This window comes from Manis pentadactyla, chromosome 3, assembly GCF_030020395.1.
Source record: "Manis pentadactyla isolate mManPen7 chromosome 3, mManPen7.hap1, whole genome shotgun sequence".
Taxonomy (NCBI): Eukaryota; Metazoa; Chordata; class Mammalia; order Pholidota; family Manidae; genus Manis; species Manis pentadactyla.
Window position 1 is genome coordinate 86,744,356 of NC_080021.1, and position 15,586 is coordinate 86,759,941.

Consider the following 15,586-nt stretch of genomic DNA (forward strand, 5'->3'; position numbering starts at 1 on the left):
TAATGTATCAAATCATCCAACTTTACACCTCAAGCATACAGAACGTTATATGTCAATTATATCTCAGTAGAGTTGGAAAATTATAAAAAAGACAGTAACTATGTGAAGCAATACTTATTTTGATCTGCTGCTTGTGGTTATTTCACAGTATATCAAATCATCAAGTTGTATACCATATACACATCTGTATATATATATATTTTTTTTCTTAAGCATAGTTGTGAATACTTCAATACAGCTGTAAAAAACACATGTAAACATGTATTAGTGTCTTAAATTATAAAGAAAAGAAATTGAAGTACAAACTTAAGTTAAAATAGTACTAGCTTTTCTAATTGCCCATGTATTTACCTTTATTGAGTTCTTTATTTCTACATATGGGTTCCAGTTATTGTCCAGTGTCCTTCCATTTCAACTTGCTGGAGATCCTTTAGCATTACTTGCTGGTGGTAATGAACTCCCTCAGTTTTTGTTTATCTGGAAATTATCTTAATCTCTCCCTCACTTTTGAAGGACAATTCTGACAGAAATAGAATTCTTGTTTAACAGTGTTTTCTTTCAGCCCTTTGAATGTATCAGCCCACTGCCTTCTAGCCTTCAAAATTTCTGATGATATATTGGCAAATAATCTCATTGAGATTTCCTTGTATTTGAAAAGTTGCTTTTCTCTTGCTGCTTTCAAGATGCCCTTTGTCTTTGTCTTTTCACAGTTTGATTATAACAGTTCTTCCTACTTGGAGACTGTTGAGCTATTGGATATTTATTTTCAAGTCTTTCATCAAATTTGGGGAGTTTGCAGCCATTACTTCTTTGAATAGCCCCTTTCTCTCTCTCTTTTTCTTCTGGAATTCTCTGATGGTATCTCACAGGTCCCTTAGGCTCTGCTCATTTTTCTTCATCTTTTGTTCTCTTTGTTCCTCAGACTCAATACTTTCCATTATCCTATTTTCAAGTTTGTGGATTCTTCTGGGCCACAAATATACCTTTGAATCCTTCTAGGTCATTTATTCGTTTCAAGTTATGTATTTCCAGCTCTAGAATTTCAGGTCATTTCTTCTATGTTTTCTATCTACTGATATTTCTTTCCATTTTATTCATATATATATATAATTTATTCCACATCTTCACATCTTCCTTTAGTTCTTTGAGCATCTTTAAGAGTCTTGTTTTAAAGTCTCTGTCTAGGAGATCTGCCATGTGGCCTTTCTCATGGATGGTTTCTGTTAACATTTTTTTCCTTTGCATGAACCATACTTTTATGTTTCTTTGTATGCCTTGTGATTTTTTTGTTGAATATTGGACATTTGAATCAAATAATTTGGTAAAATATAGGAATCTCCCATTTTGGTTTTTGTTTTTGGACTTTTGTAGGCTGTATCTATTCTGGAAATTAGTTTGAGGTGTAAACTTAAGGCCTCAGGACTTTTACGAACCTGTGTCTTTCCCTGGACATGTGAAATGACTTTCTAAATTTCCCCATAGTTTTGTTACTTTTATATATCCTATACTTGAAATACATGGCTCTTTTATAAGTAAAAAAGCAGGGAAAGGAAAGAAATAAAAGAAAAGAGAAGGGAAGGGGAAAGTGCCAGTTAAATCCCCAGTAAGTCACTTCAGCATAATTGGGGGAAGATTTCCAACAGGAAAGGGGATGTGACTGGCTGCCCAGCCCTGTGCTTGTGCTCCATGATCAGAAACCCAATCATCAGTCAGGCCCAGATCCCTGGTATTTGGAGAATACAGTCTTTATTGCCCACCCTGGCTACTACAAGATGTACACAGTTGCTTCAGGAACTTGGATGACCGCTCACCATGGGGATGAGGAACAGGGGAATGGTTACTATGCTGAACTAATGCTGAAATTGACTTAAATGAACTATGATTTCTGTTAAAGCCTTATCCCAGAAGTTGTAAGCCTTATAATCAATCCCAGCATCCCCAAGTAGTTACATCACACTGACTCCACTAGTGCAGTTGTCATCTAGGTGGGGAGACAGATTCCTGTGCCTCCATGTTCTCCTTCTTCCCAGGATACTCCCATGCTTGTTTTCTCCTTGAAGTGTCTTCATCTTTGGTTCTGAACCCAAATCTATTCTTCATATACTGATTGTATGCTCGCTTTGCTTGGTGCCTATGTTTTGGACTGGGTGCTGATTCTGATTATCTCACCATAGTGAATCAATGAGAGCAAACAAATACTTTCTGTCACACAGATGATGAGAATGGATTCTCTTTCCCAGCACTTTATTATTATTATTTTGTCTATAGATTTCTAGAATGTCTTTTATGCATCATATGAAATAGAAGAAAACTCAACCAGTTTTTTCTCAAGTCTAGTCAGTAATAAACATATGAGAGGTGGGGAAAATAAATGTAGCTGCAAAATGAATAAAAAATTAAGCAGAGACTCCAGATGAATTGCAAAGGTCTTTGAAGGAATTCTCATACCTTTGAAACACTTTTTAAATATACATTACCATCTCTAGTCCCTTTCCATATAGGTCTTGAAGTATCATAGGTCATAGATATTATTTATACTACTTTATTTTACTAGGTTTGGTAGAAGATTCCACTAAAAAGCAGATAATTAATTCAACAATATTTATTGCTTTCCTAATGTGTGCCAAGACCTCTTCTGCCATCTGCTAGGAATATAATAATGTCTCATAGACTAGTCAGAGAGAAGAGTGATAGGACATGTATGCATGTGTGTGGGGTTAAGAACTCTAATGCAATATGCATTATATGCTATATATATATATATATATATATATACACACACACACATACATATACATATATATATGTGTGTGTGTATGTATATGTATTTTCTTCATGTATATTTATGTAATACATATATATACAATGAAGGGAAGGGGATTATATATATATATATAAATATCTCATATATAAAAATATGAATATATATATATATATATCACATGATATGATTGTGGGTCTGAAAAATTCAGACTCTGTGGGGGCAGCCTGGGACACTGGAGACTCTGTTAAGAGTTGATGTTACAGTTTTAAGTCTGAGTTACACAGATTGACAGGACGGAAACATTAGCAGGGTTTCTGGGCTGCAGCTTTGAGTCCTTCTTTCCCATGGAACCTTAGTCTTTACTCTAAGTGCTTCAAGTGATTGGATATGGTCCATGCATTTTATTAAGATAATCTCCTTTACTAACAGTCTTCCGATTGCAAGGTCAATCACATCTATAATGTACCTAAACAAAATCTAGATTGGGGCTAGACCAAATCTGCCCATCATAGCCTAGCCAAGTTGACAAATGAAATTAACACAGCAATCATCAGAAAGACCCATGACATTGTTTTAATGGAGTTGATACTTTAATAATATTTTTAATAATTATTATAATATAATATTATGAAGACAAAGATATGAAGAGATAGAGGAAATATTCGGAATGTTTGTAATTTGTGTGCCTAGGAGAAATCTGCATGGTCTTCATTGTGCTACTCTTGCAACTCTTCTCAGAATAAGTTTGAATTTTTTAGCATAACATTTTTGGGGAATACATTTTGAGTAAATGTAAAGTATCATTTCTACAATGATATATCTGTACATGCATCCAACACTGACTAGTCCATTCTATTGGAAATGGGGTATAGATAGCAGAAATCCTTCCAGAAGAGTTTTGTCTTACAACACAAATAGTCCTGGGACAGACAAACAGAAGTGGCTGAAGGAGATAGAAATGGCCTTTGTCATACAATTATGCTGAGCAATGGTTTCAGAGCGTAAAATGCCCAGTTCCTATAAGAAAAAGTAGCAAAGCCTATCATGTCAAGATGTAAATACTGCTTGCCAAGCATGTCTGTTTTATCACCATTCCCTTCAGTATATATATTTCCAGCAAATAACAATAAATAATGTTATGCTAATTGATTTTTACTTGAGTTTATTACAAGATCTTACAAGTTCTTGTAAGAATAAAGGAAATAGGAAGAGTAGAATGAATAGCAGTGTTCCAATGACATTTTCTGGAATAATGTGTCAGGAGGGGAGAAAAAGTTGATCAAGAGTGTAAAACAAAATTCCTGAAGGAAGCTGCCATACTTCCTTCAAATTCGTTACCATTTAAATTCCCACATTTTGTTCCTTTTTTAATAGTATGATGAGTTCCAGTTTTCTCGTGGAGAGAATCTCAAAGTGTATGGAGAGTATACACTCTAGCCAAATATGTCTGTGGTTCTTGTTTTAATCATAGCAGCTTGGAATCTATAATAAAGTTGAATCTGATGGCCATGTGTGGGTCATGCACATTTTCAGTTTGGTCTATTCAGTGCATGTATTCAGTATTATTTATTTCCAAGCACTAGGTATTTCCTTAAAACTGAGACTTAGTGAATAAGGGATAGCAATGGTAGAATCTCAAGAGTCAGTGAAAAATGTCTAATCTAGTCTAAAATTTTTAGAAAGTTAATACAAATTTGGGTGACTCTAAACATCCAAAGAGAAAAAGTCGTATTTGAAATACTATATTGAATGAAGATATTTATTGAATGCAAGGATAAAATATACTTAGAATAGAAACTAATTGGTAAACAATGCATTGTGTAATAAATCAAACAATATCAGGAATAAATATCCATCTCTAGATGAAGTGAGAGAATTATATTGTAAAAGGGGAAATCTTCCCATTTTAAGTTATTAGGGTTAGTTGATAAGACCATCCTTACATGGAACCCACTGTTACATCTGAGAAGAAAACTACAGAAGTCGCAGGAAATGCAAAAGTTTCTGAAGTGTAATTTTTAAAGAAAACACATCTCAGTCATTTTTGCAACTACAAAACAGGACTTTTCTGGAAAAAATGTCTCAATTACAAAAAAAAAATCAACAGAATTTTAGGAGCGATAATGCATTTTCTTTCTATATAAGCCCAATATTCTTTATATATGGCTTCTAGAGGAATATATTTTACTTTCACACTGCTCAACATTTTTATTTAAAATTATTCTTCTGCCTCTTAATGACTGAATAATTCTCATTTTCTGTCATCATGTTCCAGAGTTCTCATACTGAACTGAAACATTTCTCTCCATTAAACCATGAAAGATCCTTCATTTAAAAAATATAATTATTTTTGACTAGTCTAAGAGAACTTTCTGCTTTAGGATGGTATTTGACATTGTAACAGCAGTTTGTCATCTGCAAAGTGTCATGATTGCCAATTAATTTCTCACCTAAGGGATGGACCAAATGAACGTGTCTTGAGAAAAGCTTTTGTTTGATGGCTTATCAGTGTCAATTCTCTCTACACTATGGACCACTATCACCCATTTGGGAGAGATGGTACTGATGCTTGTTAAACACACACACACACACACACACACACACACACACACACACACACACGAACACACACTGTGGCCAATGAAGCCTTATTATACAGGAATTCAAAAATATCAAGCTATTTAAATTACTGCCTTTTTCACTTTGATTACTTATTTATGTTTCATTGCATCTGCTTATTTTCTCTATCACTATTTCACTTACAAGCAATCTAGCAGGTAAGAATCTTCTTATACTTCCATGAGTTTTACCTTAGGCAATGTAACAGCTGTTTTATAAGCTGTTCTTTTCAGTTTTTTTGAGTATTTGAATATCATAAGATATCAAATTCATTGTTAGTCATTTTCTGTTTACAACATAACTGAAATATGGTTATAAATCCTAAAGGCACACCTTCTTAAATATAAAATGGAGGTAATTTTAATTTAAATTAAATATAAATTGGAGGAGCAAAAAATGTATTTTGCTCTAAATAGTAAAAATGCTTTCATAAGGGAAAGATGAAAATTCAAAACTTATGCTGGATAAACGTTTTATATATCAGACACAACATAGTATAGGGGCAAGGACCCAGATTCTAGAGCCAGACTGGACAAATTCAACTCCCAGAACTGTTTCCTGATCTTTCTGATTTGGAGCAAGTTGCAGAATTTCTCTGAGGCTCAGTTTTATTGTTGGGTTGTTAAAAGGAATCACTTAGTTAATATTTAAAAATTGTATAGAAAGTTGACTGCCACAGTGCTATGTTATTGTTGATTAGAACTGTCTAGTGCTAAATTTAAACAGTTATGATTAAATTAATTTTGGCTCCTATGGGAGCTCATTCTGACTCCCAACTTTCAACAGCTCTGTTTTGATAGCCTTGACATTTGCAAATACAATGATACTTCAATAAAAATTTTTAAAAATTAAAAAAATGCAAATCTCCAAAAGTGAAATTAAAATTTTAAATAATGATTATTGTAATGAGTATGGTAGTTCTTACAACCTAGATATAATCAATGAAAAAAATGAAAATGTTTATGCCAAAGCTGCACATCTTGGGTTTCCATGCAATGCTGTGAGAAGAAATTAAGAGTGTGAGAAAATGGTTGCACAGAATTTGTTGAAGATGAAACCTTCAAATAAAGTACATTTCTGGCAGTGTGGGTTCTTCTAGGTAGCTAGAAAGCTCTCATAGAAGATGTAACTAAAATTATAGAGCAAGTATAAATAAAATATTCACCATAATTGGGTTTGATAGGGAGCCTCAAAAGGCCACTCCCTTAGTGAAATGGTGTGCTGTTGCTATGAGCCTCAAAAAATACTAACATCACAACAAAATTTTGAACAACAAATCAAGGTCCAGAAGAGTAAATACAATACAGAATGATTCAAAGTTCTAAAACAATATAGGCTTTAAGGAAATTTAAACATATGGATAAGACATTAAGAAAAGCAAGGGATTTTTTAAGCCTGCATATTTTACTATAAATGTGTTTGATTCAGTGGCTTGCATTTTTTAAGTGATGTGTAGGCTTGTAAAATAATGCCAGTATTATGTTTAAGAATATTTTGTAAGCTTCGTGTTTATTTCAAGAACACGTGTTATATTGATTGCATGATCATTTGACCATACATATGGACACAGGTTTTTTTTGTTTTGCTTTGTTTGTTATGCTCGTTTTTTTTAAAAGGAAATTTTAAAAATATTAGAATACTTTAAGATTTATAAAAAGTTGTAAGGATAGTACAAAGAATTCCTGTATACCCCACACCCAATCTCCATTATTGTTAGTATCATATATTACTCTCATGCATTTGTCATAATAAACCAATATTGATGCATTATTATAAACTAAAGTTCATACTTTATTGTTTTCCTTAGTTTTTAACCTAATATACTTTTTCTGCTCGAAGATCCCATCTAAGATGCCATATTTCATTCATTCTCCATATCTCCTTAAACTCCTCTAAATTGTGACCATTTCTCAGACTTTCTCTGTTTCAGTAATTTAACAGTTTTTAGTAGTATGGGTCAGATATTTTGCAGATTGTCCTTAAATTGAGATTTTTCTGATGTTTTTCTCATGATTAGAATAAAGTTAGAGGTTCTTCAGAGCTGGATCATAGAGGTAAATTCAATGATATTATATTCTATAAAGGGTACCGATCATGAACACGACTCACCTTTGCTGCTGTTGCCACGGCCGCCTGGCTGGGATGATGTCCGTCAGCTGTCCTCGCTCTGAGGTCCCTCCCCCTCACCTTCTTTTCCATACCACACCTTATTAAATGAAGTCATTATGTTTGGCTCACACTTAAAAATGAGGAATTATACTGTGCCTCCTTGAAAATGGAACATCCAAGAGTTACATGGAATTTAGAACAAGACATTTGTTTCTTCCATTTATTTATTTATTCAGTCAGTATTTATATCAGTATGTACATATGTATACTTATTTTACATTTTGGTTATACTACATCATTGTGTTGATTAAATTTTTCCATCTTTTTGCCATTGGGAGCTCTTCCAGTTGGATCCTTTTGACATATCCCCATCATTTTCTTTTCTTTTTTGGGTACTTTCTTGCTTTCTGGCTTGATAAGATGCTCCGCACATCTTGTTCAAATGTGGCCACAATGGGGTGTTCCACAAGTGCCATCTGAATTTCATTTGAATGTTCTCTAATCTGGGGTATATAATCTATTCAAAGGAAAACATAACAAGGTGAAAATTTAAGAACGTTGGGATCATTCAGAATAGAGTTCAAATTCTGGCCTGACTACTGCTTATGTGTGGCCTTAGGCAAGTTACCTCTCCTTTCTTAATCTCAAAAATACCATATGATCTTTCCCCAGATTTGGGACATAAATAAAAATGGCTATGGTAAGAATTTAAATTCAACATGTGATTTTCTCGACCTAAAATTTCATTTGAAGAATAAACTGAAAGATATTCATACATTTTAACATCACTGAAATATTAATGAGTGCTAAACTTAGACTTGTTTGTAGAGAAGCATGAATCATAATTTTTATTTAAATTAAAAAATCTTAACTAAATCCAAATAATTGATTGATCCTAATTATATATTAGGTAGTATATTTTAATCAATAGATAATTAAAAATGGTATTGGCTGATAAATCTACAACAAGGGAAGGATGAGAGCATGCCATTAAGGACAATGTGACAGTTCAGAGAGGAGAAATAATATCTGGGCCCTACTCTAAGTTTAACCATAAATGTTTGTTTGACATTGACCTTGTCATTGTTATTTTCAATTTTAACTTATTCATCTATAAAACAAAGATGGTATGTGATACTTTGGTATCTCTTTCAATGGGAATTCAAGAGTCTTTATGAGCTAATGATTTGAGGTGATATGAACAATCAAGATGAAGCAGTATTCAAAAATGATAGTATTTTTTGTTTTTATAATATGTAAGGAAATTATAAAATTACCCTTAATTTTAACTCTTTTTGATGCAAATATTACTCTAATTTATATGGCATTCTTCTTCCTAAATTGTCACTCTTATTGACTGGGGGTTTACATCTTTTCAATGTTTTTCTCAACCTAGAATTGAAACATGTAAAATTGTCATGTCTCTTCACCCTTCCTTTTAATGTAATCAATTTAATTTACAGATTTTTTTCAAAATAATGATATATTCCACCCATATGCACAATTGACAGAGTTTATGAACTATTCCTATATGAATAAATATTTAAAGGAATAAACATTCAACTAATATTTTATTAATTTAAGACATTTATTGAAACTTTCCTAAATACTAAATATCTAACTGTCACTGTTCTGTGTATTGAGCATCCCACAGTGAATGAGGGTGAGAAAATTTCTGCTAAATGGGGCTACTTGTTAGAGAAAGTAAAGAAAATAATTAAATCAGATTTTGTGTAATAACAAATATTAAATGTAAGAAGAATGAAGTAGCATAAGGAGATAGAGGGGAATGCTTCGTCCTCAGTGGCAGGGGCCTCAGCACCCCTCAGCTGGGGCCTGGTGGCGTTTCTGACAGGTGCGGGGCTCACTCTTCTGGCCCCAAGGCATCATGACAGTGCTCAGGGATGGCAGGCAGGGGTGTGGGTAGGACAGCAGGTGATCTGGGTATGAGAGGAGAGAGGATGAAAGGGTTTGAGTGCCTTCAGCAGGGAGATATCACCTTGACGTCAGGAAGGTCACCTCTGCACATTTCTGTGAAGGCCCTGCTCTAGAGACCCACAGGGCTCCTGTCATGATCACCCTGTTCTCTGAGAACCCTGTGGAAATAACTGAAGTGAGCCCCAGGCTGCAGACTGCCAGTCCTGCCTGGTGCTCAGTGGGGCTGAGAGCAGCATGGGCAGGTCTAGTCCCTGTGGAGTGTGGGGATCCTCTCTGTTCATGCTGAGGACCATCGTATCAAAATTCGACAGAGCCTGGGTCCCTTATCTGTGCTGCTCTAAATTTATACCTTAAACCCAGGTTCTCATTTTCTTGGGATGTGTTCAGAGGAAATGAAGGGGCACTCAGCCCACCACTCCTGCCAGGGGGCACCCCATGCTCACCACTTTGTGGCACTCTCTGTCCTGGGCTCGTTCGGGTCTGGGGTCCTCAGTCCTCAGCATCCTGTTCCCTGGCTCTAGGCTGGGCCTGAGACACTTACGCTGGTGACCTGATTCCCTCCATCTCAGACAGAAGCTCTCCCCAATCTGATGCCATCAGAGAGAAAGGAGGGAATACATACCTGACTTCCGCACTTGGGTTCTTCAGTGCTGCAAGCAAGGCGGGGCCCTTTCTGTTGTCGCCTCTTTTCTGGGATGAGTGGCACCATCGGTCTTCATGCAGGTTCCTCACCCTGACTCCTGTGAGTGAAGCCCTGGGGCTCCTCCCCCTGTAGAATGGAGGCTGCTCGATTAGCCCAATGCCCTCACCTCTCTGGGACTCTCCAGACAGAAATGAGGGGGTGTCTCAGCCTAACAGATATTCTGGGTTTTCCCAGGGCTGAGAGAAGGGGCAGACTTCATGAAGCTCCACTTTTTAGAGGTGGTGCTCCTCTTAGTCCTCACTCAGGCCTCCGACCTTAACTGCAGGTAGGACTAGGGACTCCTCCCTCTTATCAGGCTGGAGGTAGTCCAGCCTCAGAGTAAAATCCTCAATCCTTTGAGGCCTCCATTCTTTGAGGGGAAAGTCAGGAATCTCTGTATATGACTAACCCTACCTAAAGCCTCCAGAAATAAATTTAGGGGCGCTGCTTTGTTTTGCCACCCCTAGTGGGGAGAGGTTCCTTATTAATACTCGGGTGAGGCTTACTGCGGTTAGACCTAGGAATCCTCCATCTGCAGGACCCAGGCTGCTCCCTTAGACCACGGCCCTTCCCTCCCGAGACGTTCCAGGCAGAAAGCTGACATCTCAGCTGGGGCCTCCCAGGGAAGACGGCAGCACGGAGGCTAATGGTGTTCCCTTTCTTATGGGTGGGATGGTCCCCTCAGTCCTCACTCAACGTCCTCCTCTTGGCTCCAGACCAGTCTTGGGAATCCAACTGGCAGGCCAAAGGTTTCACCCCAGACAAAAGTCCTTGCTTCTGGGAACCTCTGAAGTGGAAGTCAGGATGAGTCACGTCCAGCCATGACTGTTCAGGGTCTCTTGAGAGCTGACAGCGAGGTTGGGGCTCTGTGGGACCCCACTATTTAGGAGTCAGTGGTCCCTAGGTCCTCACTCAGGGACCTCACCTTGGTGTCTATCAGAGCCTGGGCCTCCTACCTCTACAGACCTGAGTACACCAGCCTCCAAACAGAGCCCTCACCTTCCTGAGCCCCTAGTGGGGAAGGCAAGGTGGGTTCCCAAGGGGGAAGCCAGGGTACTGCACTTCTGACCCCCTCTGCCAGGTCTCACAGGCCTGAAGGGAGGGGTGGACTCTGTGAGCCTTCCTCAGTAGTGCTGGAGGGTCCTCACCTTTGCAGACCTGGGTCTCTATCCCGTTGGATAAGGCCCTTCCCTCCCTGAGAGCCTCCTGCCAGAAATGAGGAGTCTCCTCAGCCTTGCAGCTCTGCTCTGTTAAGACCCCGTATGAGGGCCTGTAAAGCCCCTTTTTTTGTTGGGCTAGCCAACCCCCCTTTCCTCATTCAGGGACCTCACCTTGCTCCTGGCCAGTCCTGGGGCTCCACCCTCCCTGCTATGAGGTTACTTTGTTCAGAAGAATGGCCCACTTCCTTCCCGTACACTTCCAGGTGGGAGCGTCATTAGGTCAAGAATGCTTGGATCCCTGGAGGGTGACAACAGAATCAAGTCTCTGTGGAACACCCCTGCTCTGGAGCCAGTGTCTCCACATTCACCACTCAGGGTCCTCAAACTGATGTCTAACGAGGGATGCTCCCTCCACTTAACTGGGTACTCTACCCTTGGGCTGAGACCTTCACGTTGCTGACAACTATGAGGAATAGCAAAGGGGATATCCAGTACCACTGCCCTGCCTGGACATTCCAGAGAGCAGGTCTGGGTAGGTCTCCGAATGACTCACTATATTTTGGGATGGTTGTCTTCCCAGTCTTTATTCCTGGGGTCCTCACTTTGTCTCCTGTCTCTTGGATTAAAGGATTCCTGGGAAACACCACCTCCCTACAAATTTGAGAAAAGTGTCCCTAATACAAACCTTGCAGGTTCATGTCCCAGACTTGATGTGAGATGGGGAAACTGCAGTATAAGGCAGTGGACCCAGGACAAGAAAAAGTGACACTGTCCTGTCTTTTCAATAGTCAGAATTAGCCCTTTATGTGACAACAGGATGGTTTTGATACCTGGATTTTGAGGTTATCTGACACTGCATATGTAATGATCATATTATCACTGAATATTATCTGTTTTTCCTCTTTATTTATAACTTTAATTTACTATGGTATTTGTAATTGCTTTGGCTATGTATTTTCAGTCAGTTTGTTGGGCACAGACCCCTTATTTTTATCTCCTGAGATACATCTTAGAGTGTTAAGGAACACAAGGTTTGCTTTAGGCAGAGAAGAGTGGAGTGAAGAGTGTGGGCTCCACAGGAATTCAGACCAGGAGTCCAGTCCCAGCCCTGTCACTTGCCAGCCCTGTAAACTGAACCAAAGCACATTACCAAATCCCAAGACAAAGAAATTGTGGACAAGCAAAATGCTGCTTAACAAGGGCAATAATGTAACATATTCTCATCATAGGATATGACATATAATAGGTTTGTGGGAGAGTCTTTCCCAGTTGGATGTAAGTCAAAGTCTTAAGAATCTTCATCAATAACCATTATCTTCCATAACTACGAGCTGCCCTGCCATCTAATCACCATTATTTTCATTTAACCATCAGTGAAAACCTAGACCTTGCCTAGAATTCACCAAATGACACAAGATAAACTAATTGAGTGCCCTTTTCCTGTCTCCCCCAGCCCAGAGTAAAGAATGCCAATCCAGCATATTCTGGGCATCCCACCTCAAGGAAGTAAAACCTTTATTTCTCAGAAACTCCCTGGTGATAATGCACATAGAACATCTAGTCTGCACACTGTGTTCAGTTGCACTGAGACAAGAGCACAGGGCACCTTCAATTCCTACCCCAGAGATTTTGTCTGGTTTACCCACAATCCCGTAGTGAGTGAACATTACGGACAATTTTCCATTGCAGGCTTAGTCTTTCATCTCTGAGGTCCTCATCTGAGCGTCTGCCCCTGCTCACCGCCCCCATAGCTTCATCTAGCGCACCATGCAACCTCACCTAAAATTACCTGTCACTGAAGGAATCACAGTTCCCTCAGGCTCCAAACTGCTTTGCCTCAGGACAAATACATTTGATTGCTTTCAACTCTAACCCCTTTCCTTTCCCACCCCTTCTTTTACTCATACTTTAGGTCATATCATGCCATCTTTATTATATGATGGTTGCATCTAGACTCTAAGATTCAATGGGCAGGGGCTACATCCTATTATTTTTGTTGCTTCTGTTTTGGGTTTTTTTTTGCAAAACATAACCAGTACTAACCTGAAGCCTTCCAGAGACATCATTCTCAATTAATGATCGGATAATAAACAAGACAGTGAATATGAGGGCTAATTCATTAGGTCTAATTCATTAGGATTGAATTTCTCTTACATTCCTGAATAATCTAAGCAAACCTAGGTATATAACTTTCACAAGAAGAACGTTAGAAGGTGTTAAGCAAGCTGAGAATTGACAATCTTTTCTGTATTTAACTCTTCCTTTGGCCTTCACTGATTAAATATTTATACAGTGCCTACTGTATACTACTATATACTGTACAACCCCAAATAAAGCAAAATATCTGTTCTTTTTAAAAAAAGTTTCCCGAGGTATGATTTACATACACAAAGATGTACACATTTAACATATACAACTTGAGTTTGGAGATAAGTACATACCTAGGAACCATCACCACAATCTATGTTACAAATACATCCATTACCTCCAAAATATTTCTCTTTCCCTCTGTATTTTATTATTACTTGGTTGGGGGCGGGGGAAGAACAATTAACATAGCATCTACTCTCTCAGCAAATTTTTAAGTATCCAGTGTGGTGGTGTTAACTATAGGCTCTATGGTGTATAGTGTATTTCTAGGATTTACTCACCTTCAATAACGGAAACTTTGTATCCTTCGACCAATACCTCCCCATTACCTCTCCTCTCAGACCCTGGCAGCCACTGTATTCTGCTTCAGTCAGTTTGACTATTGTAGATGCCTTAGACAAGTGGTATCATGTATTTGTCTTTCTGTGTCTGGCTTCTTTCACTTTGCATAATGTCCTCTAGGTTCATCTGTGGTGTTGCAAATGGCAGGGGTTTCCTCTTTCTTAAAGATGAATAATACTCCCTTGCATGTATATACCACATTTTCTTTTTCCGTTTGTCCATCAGTGGACATTTTGGCTGCTTTGTTGTCTTGGCCATTGTGAATAATGCTGTGGTGGACATGGGAGTACATTTATCTGTTCAAGATGCTGATTCCAATTATTTTGGATTATGTACCCAGATATGGGATTGCTGCATCATGGGGTAGTTCTGTTTTTTAATCTTTGAGGAGTCTCCATACAGTTTTCCATAGTAGCTGCATCAATTTACATTCCCACCAACAGGATAAAAGAGTTATCTTTTACAAATACTTGCACTTGATCAGATTACTCTCTCTATGGGAAGAAGGCAAGAGAGTCAACCTTTTTCTATTGTTGTGGAGAGTACACTTAACATGAAAACTACTCTCTTAACAAATTTTTAAGTGCATGTGCAATGTTTTACAGCAGATCTCTAGAACTAACGCATCTTGTGTTAAGTGAAACTACACCAGGTGAACAGCAATTCCTGATTTACTCCAAGCCCCAGCTCCTGGCCACAAGCACTCTACTCTGTTTCTGCGTGTTTGACAATTTTCGTTATCTCATATAAGTAGAATCATGCAGTATTTTTCCTTCTGTGACTGATTTATTTCATTTAGAATAACGTCCCCCAGGTTCATCCATGTTGTCCCACATGACAGGATTTCATTCATTTTTTAGGCTAACTAATATTCTGTGGCATGTACATACCACAGTTTTTCTTTATTCATTTATCTTTTGATGGACATTTGGATTGTTTCCGTATCTTGGTTGTGGTGGATAATGGTGCAATGAACATAGGAGTGCAGATATCTCTTCTAGATACTGATTTTTATTTCCTTTGGTTATATCCTCCAAAGCAGGATTGCTGAATCATGTGGTAGTTCTCGTTTTAATTTTTGGAGGAACCTTCATACCATTTTCCATAGTGACTGCACCAATTTACATTCCCAGAAACAAGGCACAAGGGTTCCCTTTTCTCAACACCTCACCAGCATGTTATCCCATGTCTTTTTAATATTAGCCATCCTAACAGGTATGAGATAATATCTCATTGTGGCTTTAATTTGCAGTTTCCTGATGATTAGTGGTACTGAGCACCTTTCCACATATGTACTGGCCATTTGTATGTCTTCTCTGAAAAAATATCCTCCTCAACCATTTTTAAAAACTGAGATATTTAATTGCTTGTTTCTTTACTATTGAGTTGTATGAGTTCGCTATTTAATTTGGGTATTAATTCCCTATCAGAAATATGGTTTGCAAATATTTTCTCCCATTCCAGAGGTTGCCTGTTCATTTTGTTTCCATTACTGTACAGAAGCTTCTTACTTTGATATAATCCTGCATGTATACTTTTGCTTTGCTTGCCTGTGTTTCTATTGTTATATTCCAAAAAGTATTGCCAAGACTAATGTCAAGA